Below are 26,045 nucleotides of genomic sequence, written 5' to 3'. Positions count from 1 at the left end.
TGTTGAGTCTAACACCGTTATCATTCAACGAAGTGAATTCGCATCGAACGTCGCTCGCTGTATTGAAGTTATGCATCCACGTGATCTAGTCAGAACAGTTTCATCCCAAATTCCACTCAAATGACTTCTCTTCTTGCCAAGCGCGCAAGATGTCTTTTATTCCTCTGTATAAAGAATGCAGTGGTGCTCTGGTTGATATCCTATATCTGGTGTATAGATGCATGTTCCACACACACACGCGGTCAATGATCCTAAACAGTTTTCGGGTGATGTTAAACATGGAGTCAAAACCAAATCTTAATACAATAATGCTGACTCGGAAAATCGTTAAAGTCGGAACTTTGTAAATGGGATCTTCACGTATAACGAGATTTTATTTTCTGAGTGTAATTCGACATTTTCCAATTTGACGCACTATCATGGATGGGTATATCCGCTCGTCATTATACACGGGTAAATTTCAATATGGACATTAGTTCCAGTTAATATTTTAACAGTCGTCAATATATAATATATCATGAAAGCTCTTCAGGGAAATAAACGGATCGAATGTCGTATTCAGGTTTTGAGAGGATAATAAATAATGAATCACAGGCGAAGTCAATGACAAGGTACATAATGACATACCATCATTAATCCGTCTGTCAGGGCAGCAAGTTGATGATGGTTGACATGCCTGATATTTTCAGCTAAATACAACTTATCAGTGGCAAGTCAATGCAAATAAATAGTTGAGGACCCTGTCCTGGTAGTATTTATAGGTCTGGTAACAAAGTGGAAATCAGAGCCGGCCTCAGCAGGTGCCCGTGGTGACCATTGTTCCACGAGTCGTGTCACGTTCATCAATCTCGACACCACGTGTGTACGTCTTGGTGCGTGTTCCAATCGATATTGCCTCAATCTTGTGGCCACTGTAGCGTCTTGTCTAATTTCAGGCCTGGGATAGATGAACGCCATTAAATGGCTGTTGGCTGCTTGGTGGTCTGAGCTATTGGATCCAGTTCCAGATTATTTGCCGCAAGTTTGTCCTCCACAGCCTACCCGTCGATCTCTTTCTTTACATATGCTACGGCAATTACATTGATCGTTTCCTTCAAACCTGCTCTTGTCTCCAAGTTGTATTACATCCACCGCTCATGTTTGTGCCTACAGTCCTATTGTTTATGACCCGTGTTCATGGTGAATACAACTCGTGTACAAGACAAATATAAACCCTATTTTGCTTAGTTCTGTCAAACCACTCAACAAAATCAGCTGAAAGAAACATCAGACACCTGATGGTTTCTTGTTTGCATGAGAAGTAGTTCATAACATATGAAAGGAATTTAAGTGGAAATGATTGATAAATATGCTTACAGTGGTGGGCGTAGAATACCAGGGTGCGTTCCACAAAGTGATTTTAGCCCTTCGATAAACTCCCATACATAATAGACTTTCAAAACACCTAGGTTAAGATCACTTTGTGAAAATGGGCCTTCCTCGTTTCTCCCAAAAGTGATGGCATTTGTTAACAGCCAAGATATTTATGAGAAGTGAGGTGAAATAGTGTTTAACGTGTTGATCGTTGATGTGTGCGAGTGTGTGGCTGCCTGTACTAGTGCAGACATATGCTAGCCCACCTAGATTCCATGCCATTGGTTAACATGGATACTCCACTCTGAAACAGTATCCTTGGTCCGAGTCAACAGTCTTATTCCCGTAATCCTGAACACTGGGCAGGGAAAAAAACAAGTACCATCTCTCAAGGTTTTTTCGTATGATGCCAGGATCAGATAACCAACCTTCTGCTCCCCAGGCAGAAGCTCCATCCATGGACAATGGAGGCAGTGCATATTTACAATAAGGTAGTCAGCCGCTGAAAGGAATTTGGTGATCAATCTACAGGTTATTGCTTCATGACATTCATCATTCACGAAAAACAACCATGCTACAATTCTTTAATTCATTCGTGTTGGCTGTCCGGTTCAGATACTTCAATAAAAGCGACAAAACCCTTTCTAGACTCTAAAGAAATCTTTGCCAAAAACAAGAGTCCATTGTATGATTCCAACTAAATCATAAGCATGCATTGGATATCTTATCCAAGCCGGTACATATTAGTGTGTTTATGCTAGGTTATCAATTTGCAATATCATATTACAGCCATATCTTGGTGGTGAGTGAATGTCCAACGGCAGATAAACCAGTGTTTTGAAAGTGTGAGTGTCCTCCACAGTGGGGAAATAAAATGTATAATCAGAAAACTGCTGTAAGTTGATGCTTCGAAATCTGTTAACACTGTAGTATCCATATTCATGACTAATTGTGCCAACAAGGTTATCTTCACGATGATTAACAATTTTACCAGTGTTAACGGCAACACAAAACACAAAGTCCTGTGTCTCAGTGTGCATGTGTGTGTGTGAAAGGAGATTAACACGGCTTTGAACGGTATTTTCATAATATTATGGTTTGTCTCCATTCCATCCACGATAATGGATTTCTGGAAGCCTAGCTGTATCTGATGAACAACATATTGCCCATATATTCAATTCTTGTTCTTTGTGAGTTCAGCTTTATTGCAATAGTTTTATCAAATGTTTTATTTGTAAGCACCACACATGGCCTATTAGATGCATTATTAAGTAATTCAGACGAATATCACAAACATGACCCACTGCCCTCCAAATGTTGAAAATAGATATCTAATTTGAAAAATGCAATGCCATTCTTTAACGAAAACAGACTTTAATTTCAGTTTCCCCTATTGATTTCAAAAGCATACTAATGTATTGCACTTATTTGGATAAACACCATCATCAGGAATCATTAATAAAATATTCTGTTGAAAAGCTCAAATCCTAAGCTGGTTCTTTTTATTAAAAAGCATCTAATTGGTCATGTTCTGTATTGGAGACTACCTGTTGTTTGTGAGAGTTGAAACTTTGTCACATTGGCAGTATTGCAGCCGTAGAGTGAGGCAAACAGTTTACAGATGAACCTGTCAATGCTGGTGAAGCCCCAGGATGAGAACAAGAGATCGCGAGTGTGGGAGCTCAATCCCGCCGATGGTTTATTGACATTAAGTCGTAAACACCTCTCACAGGAGGAAGGTAAAGTATAGAGTAAGAGAGAAAAGACATTCATTCCTCCGAGAAAACTTCAAAATTGGTTTTCTAGGTCTATTCCACTATGAGGTAACCGGTGAAAATTATGCGTGGCAAGTAAATGTACAGAAGATCTCACAAAGAAAGGATTTCATTGGACAACTGGATGTTGCCATGACCTAACTGCCAGTACTTATGATGAGTTTGACAGCTATCCAACATGGCCACAGCCATCAGTGGTAGATTCAACTATAACGCCTGGGTATGTACAAGACTCACTTTAACAATCTCACATAACTTCATTCATTCACTCATCAGAACACAACAGGGAGCCAATATGCCCCAGATGGCAACAGATACAGAATCACATTGTCAGGGTATATATCAGCAATATAAATGCACTAGTTTTCATAATCTGGCACCCTATTCACACATAATAACTGGTTACACTGTTACCCTGGCGATGTGTGTGTGTCTGTGCCAACCACACCCACACCTGATGGAACACGTCCCACACAACAAGTTGTCACTCCGGGTCACAACCAACCAATCAGAACATGGCTCTAGTCAATCCCTAATTTGATATAAAAAGAGGAAAATTTGACATATATCTCAACAACTTGATGTTTAATGTCAGAATTTCATGTTGAATAACTTTAAACAATTTTGGTGCTTTTTAGATATTTCTTAAGCAATGCCATGATTGGTTGATGTATGACCAAGATGACCAATAACATTAGACTAAAACCTTCAGTACTGAGAACTAGCTCCACTGGCACTAAAGGCTATCCTGATTGGCTAACAGTCACCTGTACTGACCAATAACAATGGACTAAAACCTTAAGTGCTTAAATCTAGTCTCATTACAATTTGGGAGATTCACATGTCTAAAACTAGGAACAAACCAGAAAAATGGTATGAAACAGAAAAAGAGCTACAAGCTAAAATATGGGGAATAACAGGAGTATAAAGACTCCACAACAAATCAGTATACAAGTAAAATGGTAATACTCCTATGGTCATGAACATGTGATTGTTTGCATTATAAAGAGTTATAAATATTCAGTGAAAATGTGGATAAATATAAGTAATATTAGTCAAAGTCAAACGAGATTCATAAATAGTCTCATTAAGACGTGGTTATCTTCTCCATCATTTCTCAGCATGGGATGGAATCTTTCTGATATGTGTTGTGTAAGTATTTGCTCAAAGCTCAGCCAAGATGTATGCAGGAGTACCCAGACAGCTCAACCCAAAAAAGTAGGTTTGTAAATAATCGAGGCTGGACCAGACACTCCAGTGATTGTCATCATGAGCATTGATCTACAAAATTTGGATACAATGACATGGATGAACCAAGTAAGCAAGTCTGACTACCCGATCATATCAGTTGAAACTTATGACAAGCATGGTTTGCTGAAGACCAATTCTGACCCGGATCAATACGGTTTACAGGGAGCTGGGGAAGGTGCATCCTACAGATTCTGCCATTACTTATTGGTGTAGGAGATGGAACTTCTGCAACCTAAACAGTGTTGTTCTTGTTGTACTGAACTGCCATCCCATACAAAATGAAAACAAAAGTATGACTGTGCCATCTCATTTGGATGCACCATAACAATTCCTCCACCATAACAGCAGAACAATTTTCCTGCAGAACTTTCTGCCAAACTGGTCACTTTCTAATCAGACCTCTGGGTTGCCATGGAAACCCTGACTAATGACAGTCTAGAGGGAGACCTGTAAATCCTCTGGGTTACCTCCCTTTATTCATGACTCTTGCACATGGAAGGCACGAACAGACTCCTAATTGACTCACATATGCACATTCCATTAGTTTCCCTATTTCATAACTTTCCGATAATCAGAGCTCGCACGCGCTTACATCTTTGATGTTCTCAACAAAATATTCCTCGCTTACCATCTATTGCTTTCTTTCAGTCAACTTAACCACTGTCTGCAGAAATATAATGGCTACACTAATGAAGCTGCCCTTCCCCATTACTGTATAGTTTCTGGAGCTATAATAGCAAGGTAACCTACAGAAAGGTCATGACAGCACCCCTTTGCTGGGTTTGCCTGGAAGGAATATCACTTCTTGTGTCTAGAGAATAAGCCAACCCAAAATAATCAATATATTTACTGCTTGCCATCACACTCACACTGAGGTTTTAAAATTTCCTTTGCCCTTAATCCCTTGATATGAGTTATATAGCTAGCATTATCCCTGAACAAAAAAGATATGGCTATCCTTATGCCATAAAAACAATGATATAGCTCAAACTAATGCAGCTTGCCTTGACACAAACCAGGCGAGCGAAATATAAGAAATAAATAGATCATACTTGTATCCGTCTAAATCATTAATACTTACGAGGCCCTCATTGTTTGCATTGAACAGGCATTCTGAATCTAGAAACTAAGATTTTGAAATGGAAACAGACAATTTGTATAATAATTTCTTTAGAAGATAAAGCATACAATGCCAGTTTAGCATCAATACTAATCTTATCAGATGTCTGAAAATCATGTATTTAGTGTACTCTTAAGTACTACATTCATACATTTTGGCTGAGCTTAATATTTAATTGATACAAGGAGCGATAACTAGAAAGCATCATCATCATCATCATCATCATGATCAATGAGACATACACACAAAGAAATACACTGCAAAGTGTGCATAATAACAGAGACAGAGTTCCAACACTAACACAAACTAAAAAGAGTTTGTCCTTCTCTATCTTGTTAGTGGCATATCACAGATTAAGGAATTCTGGATGTTAGTGACTAGTCAAACATTCGAGCTAAAACATGGTGCTACTAAAATAATCATCAATTACACTGATTGGTTGAGTGGAGGGGTTGCTATGGCAACAGTAAAAGCTGCCTACATCATCACAGCCGTAAAGGAGTGTCTTTTTGTAGCAAATATCAACTTTACACACATTTCTACAGATGTACTTATTCTTACAAGATAATGTTCTGAAATCATAACCAAACATTGCACAAATTGCAAAAGCTGCAAAGCATTAAAATTGTGAAGCTTTTTGGAGCAGACTCAACATATCTGAATCTTATATCCATTGATAAAAAAACTATGACCAATTCATGTAAAATTCAATGGAATCTGCATGAAACTTTTTTTCTTCACATGTTTAAATTCATGATACTGTTGGGAAGATTTTTCTGAGGGCTGTAAGACAATGGCAGGGTGATAAATCCTTCTCTAAAATTGAGCATAACAAAATCTTGATTAGTTTTGCAATACATCTTGAATACAAATTGTGCAATGTTTGCCATGGTAACAAAACGAACTGTAAAAGTAAAGAATAATATCATATTTACATGGCAAATAACATGAGATTTGCAAAGCATAATGCCATTACAGATTCTACTGACACTGAATATTTGTCAATTCTGAGCAAAGTTCTGAGTGAATATCAAGATAAGGATTTGATCTTTTCAGTGTTTAACTTTTTAATAACAAAATGCCACATCTCTGGCGAATTAAAAGAAAAGCTATTTTATTATCTAACCTTGCCGATTCCACAGTAGTGCCTTATCGTTATATAAGATATCCCTAATATAATATATTACTAAGCTTTTACAATATTTGATAGCAAAACCATTTCGGTATGTGTTTCCACAGTAAAGCCATTTCAATATAAACGTTTCCACAGCAATGCCATTTTATTGTTAAAGGTTAGTAATAATACTTCCACAGAAATGCCATATCATTATTTAATGTTTCCACAGGCAGCTCATTTCAAGGTATTTTAGGTATATTAAAAGATATTCCATATTGTGAATCATGTTGTGTCTGTACATCCTCATAAAACTGGAGTAAACGCTCTTGAGGTTCAGTAAGCATCTCTCACCACAACCCTTATGTTAGGAGTAAAATCCACAGATTGCTGATGATGAAGACAAGCTCAGACCAGCAGGCACATTTTTGGCACATATTGAAAGTGTATACAACTCAAAAGAAGTTAAAGAACACCTGATTTTTCCATATTACTATAGTTAATCTCTCATGAAAACAATCAGTAGTTCTGTAACTTCTTTTGACTATATATTATGAACTGTATGTTTCCCGTATCCGTTCTTTCATATGCTGAACTTGTCAGAAAAGAACACCATAACATTAAAATTTCAACATTCTCAACCGATCAAAGTTTACGTATTGTGATATTTACAAAGCATATATCATCCATCTTCAATAATATACATACCACATTATTTTTTCAGACATGTCCATTTTGTATAGCACATTGAAAAGATCAAATCCAAGAAAATGATACATGGAAATAAGTAATAAATCAATCTCAAACAGTGTTGTGGAAAGTGTCATCGCACACGAGGGACAAGATACAGGTTTCTAACTCAAACTAACTGTGAACAAGGTCAACAATCTTGTTGATAAGTAAAGTAATTTTGTTACTTCATAATAGGATATAAGGATTCATTATATTAATATATACATACAATAATGTTTAATTAATACTTTGTAGTGCTAGCACAAATTTATTCCTGGCAAGTGCCTTGCTTAACTTATTCTACTGCTATGAATGTTTACTAACATGATCGAAACATTTGTCAGTATATTGTCATAGCTGCGGAAATCAATAACTCATTAACAGTCTGTAAAGTGTGGCTTAACAAGACATCAAAGTGGGACTAGGCCACTTTACTACAGGGAAGAGAAGTTGTATCTCTGGACTAGTTCACTCATATCCTGGGGGAGCAGGGAGTCATCACAGACTGGTAGATAGGGAGAGTGGAATACACTCGTATCTCATGGGAGGAAGATAAAACATAATATACATATTATATATCTCAATAAACAACCCAAATTAGTTTCGGAACAAATTTAACAACTTTCCCACTGAGGGTATTGCAATACCAGTACAGAAAAAAACAATCAAGTCTGTTTCAAAACAACAGTAGCCTTTCCTTCCAAAACTTAAGTTTTGAGACCATGCCAGTCTAACAAGAAATTACTTTAAGGAAACTATTTGGGGAAAAACATATAACTGATCTTAACAAGAAATAATATCAGAATAAAGTTTCAATCATAAAATCTGAAACATTTAATTACAAACTTGTACAATTATTTCGATCTAATTACATTTAAACTCTCATTGAACATTTCATACAGAATCAAACGGTAAGGGCTTTAATAATATTTTTATAATGATAATACCTTATTACTTGGAACAAATGAGATATTTGGAGCAGTCTTGTAGCTAAGTGATAATGGCACAAAATGCCCATGTGAGCAATCAAACCTGGTCCTCCAAGCATGGACACCTTCTCCTCTAGGCTAAACTGGGATGGTTAAAGATTGCTATATGTTGAGAGAAACAGACCTGAATTATGGCACTATTGTCTTCTGGTGCCACCGTCTTCCTGTACTAGTATTGGCTGATAACAACTTTAGGACAGAAACATTGATCAACACACTAAAAAAATAGAAAACCCCTACAAAGTGTCACTTGATAGACTACGTATATCAGAGAGTTCTATCACTATTACCTCCAATGTTGAACAACCTCTCGTCTTGTGTCTAGTTCAAGGGAACCTTATTAACATGTAAACCACGACATCACCTTCACATGGAAGATTGGTATTGTTACATTCTTTAGCATTTGTTTACTTGTTTATCCAAATATATTACTACATATGGGTAAAGAAGTAACTAATATTCATAGAGGAACATGAAGAGACTATCAAGCTTAACGCCGACAAACTCTTTTCTATTCCCACGACAAGGCAGTCATGTTCTTTAAGTTGATATTTTCATGGTTTAATCATCTCCGTTCACTATTTACAGGATTGCAATTACAAATTGGTGGAAACCACTGGCATATTCTTAGTTTCTTTACCAAGGATACAAATCTACATGGACACAGGGGAAGAGAACTCCCAAAACGAGAGGTTGTTCAATTCGAGACTGTGACTGATGCTCGTACAAAGAACACAAAATGTCTCCTACATAAGTAGCAGAATATAGGCACGTATCACACATCTCAGACTCAAGGCAGAATAGCGGTCATCTCAAAAACTCTCTAATCATTTAGGAACCACAAATAACCAGTGGCCTGACTTCTGTACAAGCTAAGTCCATGTGGTGTTTTTGTTCAGAAATGACTGAGAACTTCTAAAAAGCCCCAACTTTGAATGCGTAAGGATAATTAACAATATGTCTTGAAAAGTAAAGGCTCTGCAAATATGGACAAAACATTGCCCTAACACAGGAAGTGTCGGAGAAGGAGCAGAGGCACACTGTGCATCTATCAGAAAAGAAATAACAAAAATGCTCAGAGACATTGTCTTCATAAACAATAATTCCTAATTGATTCCTGTCATTCTATTCCAAATTCATTCTGAAACAACAAGAATGCAGACAATGTACTGAATCTGAAGCAGTCTGGCCAGAATTAAGACTTAGGGTAAAAAAGAAACTACAGTTAATTCAGACAAAGCTTGACTTGATATCAAGAAATCTAACACAGGTAAATCTGATCTCTTAAATCAATATTTATATGTTTGATGCATTATGGTCAGAAATATTAAATAAGATAAAAAAGAAGAAATAATACTTAATTAAGACAATGTTTGACTTAACAGGAAATCCAACAAAACTAAATCTTAACTCTTAAATCAAAATTTAAAAGTTTGATGCATTATGGTCAGAAATAAGATAAAGGAATAAATTAAAATATATTTGATAATATTCGAATAGAAAAATGGAAATCTTATCTCAGTTAAATCAACACTCTGATATAAAAATTTCAAAGGTCCCTAAAAACGATTCTCTGAGCATTTTCTATGTTAAATGAAACAAGCCTAAGTGAAATCTCCCTTTCATCTATTAACAGTCACATCATGCAGAGAACATCTGCTACTATATCTCCAGATAAATTTGTGGAAACTTAACTTGTACATACATACTACATGGGAACATGAAGATATTACACCGTCATTCTTCAAGCAATGCTAAGTGAGTCTCAACGTAACAATTCATCACTCAGTCCTTGTAAACAGTGGAAAAATAAGATACACAAACAACCTCTGACAGAGCTAAATCCTCATCTGTCGCCTGAATAGTCCAGTATAGGGACAACCTCATTCAAATCTGATCTTAGTGCTCGCTACTGCTATACAAGCATCTGAGGACATCCCATTACAGGTCACGTCAGAATGAACTTTCATCTGACCAATCACTGCGTAGCTTAGGAGATAGCGAAAGTGGAAGTCTGAAAGTGTTTTCTAAACAAGCAGCCTTGAAAAGGTTAACACAGGGCTTTCCAAACAACAGTTACCGGCTGTATGACTAATTCTGAATGCTAAACATCGTCTATCTCTTGCTTCAATGGGATAAACATTCGAAATGGAAATACTGTTTTACAATCTCGGTCATCAACTTGACATTCCAAAATTTTCTTTTGTTTGGTTTTCAATTTTGAAAAGAGAATTTTTTCAAAATATTTTCATAAATGTAGTCTGGAATGGTCGTCTTTCGAAACCATTGCCAAAAAGCTTAAAAAGCTGTTTCTGATTGGCTAATGTTGACTTCCTCATAGTGATTTCATTGGTCAGTCAAACTTTGCAAAAAGTCGTTCTGACATGACCTGTAATGGGATGGCCTCTGATGTTTGATGTAGCAGCAGCAAGCATTAAGATCTGATCTTAATGAGATTGGTACAGGGATAAGAGGGATCCACAAAACAACAAAAATGGATGGATGTGCCTGGATGTACCTGAAGAAGGAACGGTGTTGGAAATAGAATGAAAATTATCTTTTACATTTTCTCTTATATTTGTGGGTTCTTTTTACGATTCATAAATACATGTACTGACACATTGTGAAAACCAACTATCATGTTCTCTGCAGAAGCATATAAGCCTGTATGTGTCTATGATCATATATAATTATTGTGAGATCAGAAAAACATATTTTCTTACATTACAGATGATCCAGGCGTAAATATTGCTTACACAACATATTATTGGTGGCATATATTTTTCCATTTTTAAAGTGTGGGTTTGATGATAATAAAGCATGTAACCTTTTAATCAATAGGAAATTAATAACATTATTATTAACCTGAAAAAAATATTGAATTTGTAATTCACCATTGACCCCTTCCAAAGTTTGTCACCTGTATCTTAAAATGGTTGGCAACAGGTGGATGTTACATTACAAAACTGACCTGGTTAACTAACTGACCTTAACTATGAAAGTTGAAAGGCATCATTGTGATTTTGATCTGTACTGATCATTAGCAATAAACCCTATGTTCAATCTTTCAGTGCAACCTGTGTCCTCCCAACATTAACTGATTTGCATGTTTATGCTGTTAAGATGTTAAGATTTATCATATCTTTAGGATGAAAATAACTTCTTAAACAATGTACGTGTCATCCAGTTCTTGTGGCTTGGAATCCCTCGAAGTGTCCCTGAACTATTACAGCGCCAACAGAGAGATAGCGCCGAGGCCAATATAGGTACTACTGGCCCATCATGAACACAAGGTCATGTGACATTCTACTTGTTGCCGGCGAGCTGAGCACACAGGTCTTTAGTGCAACCACAATGTGATGAAGCATAACCCCATGGAGGCGGACGATGACAGGTCTTACAGGCCCTGTTAGACGGTCGCATCACCAGAACTTGTTCCAGACTGGCTACATCGGAACGTTTTCCTGATCAGCTATGTTGTACTGGCTACAGAAACTTCTGTCTACACAAGCATCTTAAAGACTTGTGAAACACTGAACACAGCACCACCTACAGACATCAGCCAAGGGGGATAACTCTGTCTTGTGCAGGTGGAAGAGGGCAAGAAAACTGCATAAATTAGCTAATGTCACTAACATGCACATTCAAGTTGACCAAAGAAAGTAGAACGGTTACCTCTGCTGGGAGGTTGTAAGATGAGGGAAGAGACATGAAGAGAGTTTAATCAGGTCAAACTGTGCTTTGAATATCTGAGAGGGTTGCAGTCGCACACAATTTCTTCCTTTCAGGATTTCTTAATCAAATTGGTTTACATTAACTAGATGTTTCCTGGTATGATTACCAATGGCGACAGATTTTTAAGCAAAAGCCATTTTGGAAATGTGCCAAATTAATCTTTTGTATGACACATCGCAGGCTCTCTACATACAGCTAGAAAATAAGTACGCTGGAATGTTGAAATTGGAGAAATATGTACAGATCTGGAAGGAAATGAGGTGACACTATCACCAAATTCATATGTATACACGCGTGAGAGGAACGCAAGCTGCTGAATACAAGACAATATACACAGCTTGGTGAGGTGAAGAGTGTCGCATGCAGTGGCTGAAGTTATCCCCCCTGACTGGCATCGCTGCATACTACTACCTGCCAGATAGCTCTCACCACTGGCTATGACTGTTCTAGGTATAGCATGCATTCTTGTAGAAATATCATAGAGTACAGAGCTCCAGATAAGCTTTTGGTGTTGTGGGTATTTTACCCATGCATTTTAAAATCATTGGGTATCAGTAATTCAATCTGCGTATTCAAATTTCTGTTACCCACTAGTTTTTACAGATGTGGGTATTTAAGTTAAATATCTAAAAACACTGTTCATCTAGTCCCTGCAAACTGGTGTCGTGTGGGTTCGAGAGCTTTATAGGACTCAAAAATACCACGATACTTCCACAAGAAAGTGTGATGGCAAATGATCATGACGTAACTGTCATCGTGGAGTTTGGCAAGGTTGACGGAATGCCCGTTTATAATTCAAAATAAGTTGCTGATTTGCTAATCGAATATGCAGGGTTACTTCACAATATTTTGATGATACGCACAAGTTTTATTTTTGTAGCGTATCTGTAATGTTTGTTGCGTATTTGATACGCTTGGATTATATTTTACTGTGTATTTCTGCATTTATGATGCGTATTTCACGCAGATACGCAGCTTATCTGGAGCTCTGTAGAGTAGATGGCTCTAATTCAACCCTGCACGGTATCTGATGTCAGACAACATTGTCTACATGATGTACATATGTATAGCTAGGAGATCTGAAGGAGTGAGATAACAATGCATAGAGTCGTGCCTAGGGAGGCAGAGGACGTTGGACACATGATGATGCATCCACTAGCTCCGCTACATACTATATTCCTGACCAATGATTCAATGTAACACACATTACCACCGTCAAGAAATAAACTCACTAGTCTATGTGTCTGCACTTATCAAGAGGTTCATAAACTGTAATTAAACTGTTAATATGTAAAAATATGTAAAACAATAACAACGGTTTTCACAGTATACACATACACATGAATCGGAAAGAGCAAAACCAAGAGTCTCAATTGGCCAACAATGAAGGGAATTGAGCTACAGAACAATTTGGCTCACATTAGTGTCCAACCTTAAGATATATAACCTAGAAATAAACGTTGCCATGACACCTGTATGAAACAGTGGAGAGCTAGACTGGGGAATAACCCAGACTGGAAGTTCACACAGGTATATTATCACATTACCACCAGGATCACGCTGTCAATCTTTCCGCTTGTCTTTCTGTTCAGCCAGAGGTACTTGTGTCTGTCCACTGGCTATGCTTCAATCCGGGTGATTGCAGGGAATGGTATGGTATAAATGCAGGACCGTTTTCACATCACACACCACGGGCAGGCAAATAGCCCCATTGTATACGGAACCATATCCACACTCCTTGGGTATATACGTAACACACACTACTCCATAGGTGTTATTCAGATATATATATATCCTGCCCTGTTTCACACATAACCATTCCAATTGGAAGAGACATTTTCACCCCACAACTGTATAACAGTGAAAATTTCCAGTGCGGAACCAAGGCTTGAAAACATTTCAGGCCTTGGATCATAATATCCTGTGCATATAGCTTGTCCCCCTGAGACTTGGTCAAAGAAAATGAGAAAATTGCATAAAATCTGACTGTTCATTGTTTAGCAGTCGACCCTCTGTATACAGAGGGAGGAGCCCTCTGGTTGGTTGACAGGGACACAGAAACCCACTGATTGGTTGATTGGGACACAGAAACCCACTGATTGGTTGGTTGGGACACAGAAACCCACTGATTGGTTGTTGGGACATAGATCTCCTCTGATTGGATAACAGGGACACTGCAACCCCTTTGATTGGTTAATAGGGACACAGGAAACCCTCCTTTGGTTGATAACTGGTACACAGCAACCCCTTTGTGGTTGTTTATAAGTCGTCTTACTGATTATTATTATCCATCTTAACACATAACTTTGAGAACTGCCCACTGGTTGGATGTTGAGCTGATGCCTGAACTGTGATTGGTTGTTGTTGACTGATAGGCCTTCTGATTGGTTGTTGCTGACTGGCTTGCCTCCCACTTGGTTGTTGCTGACTGGCTGGCCTTCTGACTGGTGTTGCTGATGGTCTAGCCATGTGATTGGTTGAGGAATGGGTGCCTGGAGATGTTCCTTGCCAATCTTTGGTCATCTTGTCCATAATACTGTGAAAAAAAGAGATGCAAGATGTCACCAATTGAATGACAATGGAACCAAATATCTAACAAAGTATCAAGTCTTTGAAAAGGCATTCAGAAGTGATACACATAAAGAATAGAATTTATGGATATCAACTTCTTTATTATGAGGAACACAACGTTTCGGAGTATATGCTTACTCCTTCATCAGGTAAATTCATCTGATCAAGGAGTAAGCATATACACCGAAACACTGGGTTCCTCATAATAAAGAAGTTGACATCCATAAATTCTCTTCCTTATCCAACAAAGTACTTTACAGAAAATGTCTTCCAGTTCTCACTCACAACCAAAGGCATGTGAGAGCTTGTTCACCATTATCACCTAAATTGTCCACATTAACACATTTCTGCATTAACAACATCGAGTTATATCCCTTAGTATATAAATAATAGATTGCTCACATTTGCAAGTGAATTTATTGCATGTTAAAGGAACTAGTACTGGTTACGGCAATTTTGGAATGGCAAAGTACTCAAACAAGCATTTTCACCTTATGACATTTACAATGACCCTTAAATCAATTTGCTAGTTTAAGTGTTGTCTCATGACTACATGGGCAATAGCATCTCATAAACTGACAATAATACAACCATGTTTTACAATAATGTGAACAGTGACCTTGACCTATGGCTGACCTTGAACAAAACCTAAAGAATATATACATGCTTATGACAGCAATGTCAATATTTAATATTACTGAGTAGGCAAATCAATCATCTTGAAATGCTTGCCCACTGAAGCGTGCTCTTCAAAACAAAGCTCTCAACAACAATATGGCCACGGAATTAATATTTCAAAGTCATTATCAATGGCGAAGTGTAAAGCATAATGTCTTGACAAGTAGCTTGTTTTAACAGCTTATGTTCTTTCTTTTTAGGGTCACTTATTCAAGCTCCTTCAAAACAATATGTGAGAATATATCCAACAAAACAGATATTGAATGTATTTCAGATTAATCTAAAAAAAAAATTACATTGGAAGAAAACTGAACATATACAGATATAAAATATGTGTGTGACTTTGTCTGACCTACACAATGGCACAAACTGACATATACGCCCTTTCAGCGAAACTTGTTTTCAATGGAAAGTGGCCTTGCTTCAATAATTGACCTATAACAGCTGGCACTGCATAAGCAGCACTCATTGCAGCAATCAATACACACAATTCTTCTTGCATTTTCAGATACAGAACATCTCTTCAGAACACCATAATCAATATGAAAATCCCAATTGTACGTTAGTGAGTGAATTTGGTTTGGCTCTGCATTATTTCAGTTATATCAAGGTGTGACAGCTTGATGTGAGCCAAAAGTTTGAAGGTCGTATACGTTTACCACTTGTGTACAACAACAAACACATTTATATTGGTAAAATACAAAGGTTCATAATAAGGTAGAACATGAACTTGATATTATAACTGATCTTGGCATGGCTAAGGGAAATAACTCTCTAACTCAGGAGGTAAGGTGAAATGGGGTTTAACGTCGCGTCCAGGATTGTTGCACTTATATAGCGACGTGCATGTACGTGTGTGTGTTTGTGTGGCTGCTTGTACTAGTCCGGACTGATGCCGAATTATAGTGCTAGCTCACTGAGATACCATGCCGCTGTTTAACATGAATACCCCACTCAGACACAGTATACTGACTCCAAGCCGACCAGTCCTTATTTTAGCCCCTTAATGCCAAGCGCCAGACAGGGTAACAACAAGTTCCATCTTTTAACGTCTTTTAATGTCTTTTGGTATGACGCGGTCGGGGATCTAACCCCGACCCTTCCGCTCTCCGGGCGGACGCTATACCACTAGACCACGGTGGTGGTCCTCTAACTCAGGAAACCATACTGTGTCCAATCAGCTTCAATCTGGATCAATTTTTGGTATTATGGTGCAGATCATCATCATTGTCATTATTACAGAGGTTTACAAATTTTCAGAAGTACTTAGTGTTGGTGTATTGATTCAGGCCCTATTCCACAAAAAGCGATCTTAGTGCTACAACTATCGTAAGCCTATGTTAAAGTATGGGGATAACCTTAGTGCTGTGATTGTTTTGTGGAATGGGGCCCAGGTCACAAAAACCTCAGACAGATTAACTCAGACAGAATCATCAAATCCCATTTGACTCCTATCCTACCAACAAAACAGTCTGTGCCCAAATCTTTTCACTCCGCCAGCCCAAACATGCCTTTGGCACCTTTCAAACAAGATTTTACATATTAACATAAAGACTTTTGTGATCTAAATTTACCAGACTGACAAAAACTAAACTAGCCTGGGGCCCCAAGCTAGTGCTCAAATGCACTTTTACTGACAAAATAAAATTCATCTGAAAGACCTAATTGTGTTCAGCCATTTTCCTGAAGCAAACACTGCTGACAATGCATAAGTGAACACATCTTGTGTGCGACTGTATGAAGTGATCACTCACTGGATTACAGGCTGCACTACAGGCTAGAATATATAATTACATTACCTATCAGCAAGAGACGGGACTGTATAATCATATTATCCATCACCCAATACTATCCAGGAGCATCAGCTATTGCCAGTCTCTGGGGTGGGTCCACCAAGTGGAGGTACATTTCTACATGGTGGTTATAGATGATGGTATTGAGTTGGGTTGAATGTTGCTTTGAACAATATTTCAGTTAAATCATGACATGCCAACTTAATGTTGCTGATTCCAAATGTTAACAAAATGTGCACAGATATTGTGTTGACAGATTAATTTGGATGAATCAAGGATTCAAAACCATGACCCTAGTAAGGTTAGGATTACAAACAGTGTCTCCTGACATCACTGTGCCACCTGCGTAGAAGGTTTGAGACGGTGTGATCTCTGTATTACAGCAATTTCTCCATGTGGGATCAGGCATGTTCGGGTATAACATTATATTAACAATTTACAAAAATGTTAACTGTCAGTTACACATCTTTAGTTCAATGCTCATGATGTCAATCACTGGACTGTCTGGTCCAGGCTTGCTTCTTACAGGCCACCTCCATTATGCAGAATATTGTTGAGTGCAGCCTTAAAAACAAACAACTATACAGTTCATCTATTAATTAATACATATATATCCATCCGAACATTTGTGAATGGTATGGAAACAAATAATACTATTTTCTGATAAAATGTACACAAGTGTTAGTTTGTTGTGTGAACAATAATGTTTGTTTGTTGGTTAACAGTACTCAGCAACATACCAGCTACAGGAGGGCGGTCTGTAAATAATTGAACTGGACCAGACAATCCAGTGATTGACATCATGAGCATCAATCTATGCAATTGGGATATGATGATATGCATCAATCAAGTCAGCGAGCTTGACCACCCGAACCTGTTAGTCGCCTCCTACAACAAGCATAGTCACCTTTTACGGCAAGCATGGGTTGCTGAAGACCTATTCTAACCTGGATCTTCATGGGTGTTAAAGTCAATGTTAGTTTATTTACATAAATGTGCTTTGATTAGATCTCCTTTCATTAAGATGAACAGTTTGAAGGGAATCCTGGTTCACTGAGAAGACAGCAACCTTCTTATATTTTGGATGCAAACTATCAGTGTCATTTAGTTTGGGTCTTAAAGTAGATATAAAACATTAATGAGCATTTTTTCAAGGATCCCTAAATCTAAGAATGATATGGTTTTTTTTATAATAAATATGCATTCATTTCTCAAACATTAGGTGTCAATAATGCACCTTCATAATTAGCAATGAATTTTACAACCATCCATAAATAATTTCATCAATTCAGCAAAAGCATATTTGTTGGTGCAGTAGCAAACAGGTAAAACTCCAGTGAATGCCTCCAGTTCTTGAAGTTCATGAATGCCATGATGAGATCAGACAAGAGAGAAAAAAACTTCAGAAAGTTTCCCAGTGTAATTTTATTAAGGGATTTGAATATAACAAAATTAGTAAGTAGCATCGTGTTCAATACAACCACAAGGTTCAAGTAATTACATGCGCCATACCAGGTTAAGTAATAAAACATTGCTGCTGTTTCATAATGTATTAAGAAGAGCTGGCAGCACACGCATGCCTTGAGACGCATTAGCTTAATATACTGAGTACCGAGCGAGCCATGTGCATGCCGTTGCATGGACACCCAACTCAAACCATCGTATGCTTCACGAGGAGGCTTTTTATATATTTAAAAACAATATCTTCCACTTATTGCCTTTAAGAAACATTTTTTCTGATATCTAATTTGTTAACCACAACTAAAACTAATCAGCAGTTAACATTTCAAGTTTTTCAAAACTAACATAAAACAAGTATCTTCTCTGAACTTCAGATTGGAACTGGTACAAATGGACTTGAATATACATAAATCTAAGATTGAGTGTTTGAAACACAAATATACATCTTCTCAAGGTGCTGAATGGAGTTATTCCTGATGTATCCGTCACCCTTCTCCCATACCCACCTGATATAATCAATTTATGGGTAATTACTAGTTACTGATAGATTGTCTGGTGTGTAACCAGACCCGTTATGCTTGTGTTTAGGCAATCAATTAGACTAGCATGGTAAAGTAAACCAACAATGTGGTAAATAGTGCCGCAACTTGCCCAGCCTGCATTGGTTAAATGGCAGCTCGCTATTTCTGTCTGCCGATGTATTGATACAACGAGACTTGTAGCATCAACGTGCTCTATACCACCATTGCATCCATAATCAAATTTGGACTGACTGTACATGATAAATTGGCAATCTGTCGAACGACAAGTGGTCAATAGGGGCTCCATTGTTGTGTACTTTCCCAATTAGCGGTCTTCCATACTCTTTCTTTACAGGCACATTCAAGAAAAGTATTCCTTCAATCCTACCCTAACATATCTTCCCTAAGCTTGAGCCATATTATTTGGCTCGTCTTCTCACAATCCCATTCCAAATCCCACTCACAAGAAGGCATTTTACACACAATCTTTTCACACCAGAATAATTATCCCAAGTAAATATCACTCTGTTCAGACAGAAACATATGAAAAAGCTAAACTTCAAGATTCTTGTCTTATCTAAACTCAAGTAGCAGAACAATCACTTCAGTAATTGAGTGAGCAAATTAAAACTTATATTCAAGTCAGAAGAGCTTCAGCCCTATCGTGACCTTCAGTATTCGAAAACAATCAAGAAGCCAATTATTTATAAACATTTTAAGTTGCAAACAGATACACAATAATAATGACCTGATAAATTCAGTAAACCATTAAACCCTTGATGTCCTACATATAAGGCTGGGACGAGTCCAAATTTACTACCCGGGTACTCCCCCCATTACCTGACCCTACCTGGGTACCCACTGTAGGTCTCAGGAGAATAGCCCTGGCAATGAAACGTATTTAGATACATGCATTAAACAATCTGGTCATTCATACACTGAAGTTGAATTAAGTTATATCTTTATTCAACCATATGAAAAAATCAGAAGGAATCGGTGCATAGTCATAAAGAAAGGTGAACATAAGTGACTTGTAGTGTACCATAGAGTTCTAGATGATTTTTGTCATTAAACAATATATCACGTGACTAACCATGGGTCCTACTCAGTATCCACCTGACCCGGGTACCCGAGTTACCCGTCCCAGCCCTACCTACAATGTAATTTCCTGATGATTATTAATTCACAAATGTTTAATGGAGATGGATCACTTGCCTAAAATGTGAAGGCACTGAGCAACTAGAGCACTTACTGGAACAGCAACATGTATGCAAATGCTCAATAAAAGCACTAATGAAAAGCAGGGGCACTAAATACCTTAAACACAAACCAATTAAAAATAATATGCTAAATCAAGCTAACATGCTAACACCAAGACCTGGCTACATTTGAGGAATCGATAATTGCCTTCATCTGCAATCACAATCCTTAAAACAAGTCACCCCAAGAACCCCATATTTCCCAGCCCTCCCAGCATGGTCCAAGGAACATCGTACACACATTAGACGAGGAATGCAAGATAAATGTGTATCATGGCCTTCCTGCCGCTGCAGTCAAGAGATGGGAGGATGCCATCGCAGATGGTCCTGCTGGTTCCAGCCCCAGTTTGGTGGATGCCATTACAGAAGGTTACAGGGCCATCTGGTGACCAGAACTCAGCAGGGACTGCCCACTGAGAGTGCCTGCTGGAGCTTCTCTACTGAATTATGCAATGTCTTGGCTCCAGATTATCATTGTCAGTCATGGCAGGTTCACCTGGATGGGTTGTTTGTTCAGTGCTTGCTTCATTTCTCGAGTAACGTGTTAAGGTGGGAATCGGGGGGAAAGAGTATGCAGGTTATCACCATAGCGTGATCTTGATATTTCTGCGTTTACTTTGCTTATTCCCATGTTATTGATGTTGGATAGTAGCTGCAATATCTGACTTCTTTTTGTCTCTACATGACCCTTTTCAATTATGTCAGTTTTAGTTTTTGTGGCAGCCACGTGTGAGGGTCTATACACCACTGTTAAGCCTTGTAAACAATGAACTGATACCTGAAGGCTATCACAGTACATGAAAAAAGATGTATTGATTTGTTCTGATTATCCAAACTACCTTACTTCACAAACACCCCTATCTATCCTGTTAGCATGGATCTCTGGTGATCTCAAATTTTCCCTTTTAGTATTCTCAGTTAGCAGGAATATACTCTAATATAGAAAGATTATGTGGCCACTGCTGTGCTGAGCTTTCAGATACCCATATGTAGGCCATCGACTGGCTGTCCCCATCAACTTTACTAAATCAAGAAATGACCAAGTATATGAATATTTTATCAAATCATAAAACTTCAACTGAAATTATTAAAAAAGCCAACATTCCCATAAACTTAATGGACAATAACACAAGTAACCTTCAGTCTTGGTTTATCTAAAGGTGGTTAAAAAGTCATTGTGGAGTTAAAAGAATCAGTTCTTCTGATAACAAGATCCAATGACAAGCTAATGGCAGTTTGACCTTTTAAAGATAGCTATCTTCAATCAAGTTCCTGAGAAACTCAATGGGCAGATTTAACTTACACATCTTGCATCTCTGACCTTTCAATGAATGTTCAAGGTCATTTTTATATTAATGAATAAAACATCCTGCTGTAATGGTTCAAAGAGTCAGAAAATAAACGGAAACAACATGAATTGAATTTTTTCTGACATATTGGTGTTTTGAGTGAGTTTTGTTTTATGCTTATTTTGTAGTATTCAAGCAATAACCCAGTATGGCAAACAATGAGTGAGTGAATGAGTATGGTTTTACGTCGCTTTTAGCAACATTCCAGCAATATCACAATGGAGACACCAATTATGTGCTTGATACATTGTACCCATGTGGGAAATTGAACCCAGGTCTTCGGTGTGACAAGCCAACACTTTAACCACAGGGTTATTCTTCTACCCCTCAACAGTGAATGAACTTCACAACATTTTATAACATCACAAAAATCATCCCATATGTGGAACAGACACGTTGCCGTGTTTATCCCTGCAACATATGGGCCAATAATAACACCATTCCATCTTTACAAAGATTCAAACATTCTAATCTGAAGTCACTCACAAGAATACCAGAGTTGAATTTTGTTTATTTGGTTACCCCCAAATGATGTAGATTTGCATTAGCTATTTCAGTACATGTTTGGATCCTTTTTCCTTCTACCCAGGAGGAACATTTTGCTTCCACAAGCCGATCATCATGATCACATATCTGGGTTAATTAACAAACCATTGATCTTCCAGTCATGGGTATCTATGTGCAAACAATTTCTCCTATGGCTGAAACATCTACAAATCAATGGCGAAGCCTCCCAACTTACATGGTACTCTGCCCAAGCCAAAATAGCTTCCACCAATCTTTTAGCCAGTCGTATTGATCTTCTAAATCTAACATTTCACAGTCGCAAGAATGCAAATAGTACGATATATTCTGATGCAAAATAATCTTGCTGTAAGCCAATGATACTAAGCAACTAATACTACATTATTGGCGCTGCACGCTACGGACACAAACATACATGCCGATGCTATTCTGACAACTAGTATTCTCGTGTCTAACTTCATACGAAATCAATATTTCACATTGCCAGATCTGTGGTGCTGTGTTGCTCACGATTATTTCGTTAATGCTGTGACTCGCTAAATTTGCTGTAACTAATTGCCTGATTGCTTGCAAAGATCATACACCTTTTAAATTTGCTCATTTACACAAACCATTTCAGGGCTTGGAAGCAATATTCAATATCCACGACCCACGAAACGAGGACATTTCATTGCCTTCTATTCAATCACTTTACCAACATATAGAATCTGTAGACTGATGAGGATGGAAGTTTCCCTACAGAAATGCGATCTTTCAAATCTTATTCGGGTGGGTCATTTATATTTCTTTCTCTGAATGATTATATTTTTGTTAGGAAATCAATTAATGAGTTATTATGGATCAGCAAACAGCAATAAAACAATCCATTTTCAAAAATCTTCAAAGCCAAAAAGAGAGAACATGCTTAAGAAATTCTAGTGAGTGAGTAGGTTTTCATGATAATTTTAGCCATTTTTCAGCCTCATAGTGGATGAATGGACTGAAAATGTGAAGATCATTTGAGGAATCAATCTCTGTCATGGTACATGAACTGGCTACCTCGTCTCTTCTTAATATGCATTTAGAAGGTAAACTATTGCATACAATTTATGAAAATATGCATCACACTTTTTATTCACATAAAGCACCAGTTTCTCATGAAGCATTAAAGTGAAGTAAAATATGGTCTAACATCGTGTTTAAAGTTATTTCACTTATACAGATACATGCATGCACATGTGTAAGTGGTTGGCTATGTTAGTCCGGACTTACGCAGGTTCTATAGTGTCTGATCAATGAGTGAGTGAGTATGGTTTACGCCGCTTTTAGCAATATTCCAGCAATATCACGTCGGGGGACACCAGAAATGGGCTTCACACATTGTACCCATGTCGGGAATCGAACCCGGGTCTTCGGCGTGACGAGCGAACGCTTTAACCACTAAGCTACCCAACCGCCCCGTCTGATCAATGAGATACTATGCACCAGTTTAACAAGGATACCCTACTCACACACATTAAGCTGACTCCCTTTAATTCCGAGTGCCAGGCAGGGTAAAAACAAGTATCATCATTTAGTGTCTTCTGGTATGAAGCGGCCAGGGAACCGAACCCACTGATCTTACTCTCTCTGGGCAGGTGCTCGTCCCACTACACCCTGGAGGAGGCACATAAAACACAATATTTATACCCAGCAGTAATGAAAGTTGTGTGAGAACACAAACATTGGGTGTGTAGGAGGACAATGATCACCCTATTGGTCAAGTGTTCCGTTTGAAAAAATGTTTGACTAGCGAAAAGTTCCTAACAATAAATGTTTGACTGGCCAACAGTTCAAAGTGTGACAGGCCAAAAGTAGCAGTCAAGTAATGTTTGACTGGCCAATAGGTCCAGTTAATTGATGTTTCGCAAAAAGTTCAAGTTAATTATTGTGTGACTGGCCAAATTTTCCAATTAAATCACTTTCGACTGCTCAAGCGTTCTGATTAAAAATTGTTTGACTGGCCAAATCGTCAGTTTAAAACATGTTTGTCTGGTCATATGGTAGTCAACTGCACCTTGTTCACAGACACAATCAGTTGGAAAGCAGAGCAAGCTGCTGGGCCAATTGGGCCACTGTCGAAATAACAGTCAGATAATCATGTTCCCAGAAGTCAACAGTTGAGCCAATAACTTTCATGTTGGTTCTGGCCATTAAGCAGGGGTACTCCTCCAGGCATCAGCAACATCACGACTGGCACCAGAGACAGACAATCGGCAAAAATATCGGTCAGTACATGGGACTGTCAACATGGGCCTTTATAGTTGATTACAGTGTAACGGCGAGTGTAGAAATGAGATGGGTTGACATCTTACTCCGGCAAGCAATCGCTGCAGAGGGCGCCTTATTATCTGTGGAAGGCAGTATTGACGTCATTCGCCGTTGACAGCTGGGAGTATCTGTCAATTTAGATGACAGAAGATGACACCGGGTTTTACACTAGTATTACTAATGCTAATTTATTTTGTATACCGTTCACAGTATTGGAGTTTGGGAGTAGTTACTGTGTAGGAAGTTGTCCTGACTCCAGAGGTAATGGCTTCTAAAATAACTGCCCCAACAGGGAGGGCAGTAATCACATAGTACTGTAATGATGAATTTAATAGTCAGTATAGAGATACTATTAGTATTACAAGCATGCGCAGAATATGTAAGATTTGGAGTTGCCACCCGTTTTGTTGTTTAATGCTGCATTCAGCAATATTGCGGCTGTATAACACGGTCTGTAATTAATCAAATTTTGGACAAACCAGTAGTCGGGAGCGGCTTAACATTTGTGCTCTTTCAGCATTATTTTGTGTGCTGTCTTGTTTGTTGTGGCATGGGCGTGTACATGTGCATGTACATGTTTATACTAGTGCGGACTAATGTTGATTTTATAGTGCAAGCCCAATGAGATAAAATGTCGTAGTTTAACATGGATACCCCATTCAGACACAGTATACTGACTGAGCCGACAAGTCCTTGTTTTATACCCCTAGGGCAATTTAAAACAAGGACCCTCTTTCGGTATGTCTCCGGGCTGATGCTCCACCCACTAGACCATGGTGCGGTCGAATGATATACAAGGGACCCATTCTGGCGTTTAATCCTCATGAGGAGACAAGCACAGGACAATGCAGGCCTATATTAACTGGAACCACCATGGGTTGACTGACACATTGTCCCTGAAATACAGCTATGAATAAGGTTAAATATAAATAATTCTATAAGGCAACCTCCAGTGTAAAGGAACCCTTGAGTCTCTTAACTTCAGAGCTGAGAATGGAACAGGTACCGTATTCGACGTAATAAGCGCCCCGCTCTAATAAGCGCCCACGGTGATATTTGCTAATATATTGGCTAGTGAACAAACCCAATTAGCACCCCTTCCGATTGATCAATGTACACACGACTTATTTATTCACGTATAATACGCACTCATGTGTTATATGCACCCTTAATTATGGGCAAATAAGTTCTGGAAAAACATATCTGTGGTATATAAACATTTCAGGCTGTCAGCATAAACCACAAAATTTATCTTTAAACTCTGTTTTTTTCACCAAAATAATATTCTAATAAGAGCCCCCTATTTCTAATTATGAGAGCTTATTACGTCGAATACAGTATTAGCTGATAGAGTTGAGAAGAGGATGAGGACTGGAATAGAATGGGGGTGACTGCTATATGAAATGTAGTCCCTGGGGTCTGTAATATAGACCAAACCATGACTCACTAGTTAGGATGCAACAGCTTTGTTTCCTGCTGAATGTGTCATGGCTGATGACAATCTGACCATTCTCTGGAAAATGTTCCATT

The 26,045-nt window shown here is 38.1% G+C and overlaps 1 protein-coding gene across 2 annotated transcripts in view; it reads right to left on the bottom strand.

Moving 5' to 3' along the window:
- Positions 1-3,033: 3,033 nt before the first annotated feature.
- LOC139462363 (potassium voltage-gated channel subfamily A member 1-like) overlaps positions 3,034-26,045 on the bottom strand; it is a 169,947-nt gene continuing 146,935 nt past the window's right edge. For both annotated transcript variants that reach the window (XM_071244040.1, XM_071244041.1), the window contains one exon: positions 3,034-14,605. The gene's annotated coding sequence lies outside the window, so the exon portion shown is untranslated. The remainder of the gene's footprint in view (positions 14,606-26,045) is intronic.

The sequence above is a fragment of the Haliotis cracherodii genome, unplaced genomic scaffold (assembly GCF_022045235.1).
Source record: "Haliotis cracherodii isolate W230 unplaced genomic scaffold, xgHalCrac1.p SCAF_15, whole genome shotgun sequence".
In the NCBI taxonomy this organism is placed as follows: domain Eukaryota; kingdom Metazoa; phylum Mollusca; class Gastropoda; order Lepetellida; family Haliotidae; genus Haliotis; species Haliotis cracherodii.
This window is presented reverse-complemented; position numbering and strand designations above follow the sequence as displayed.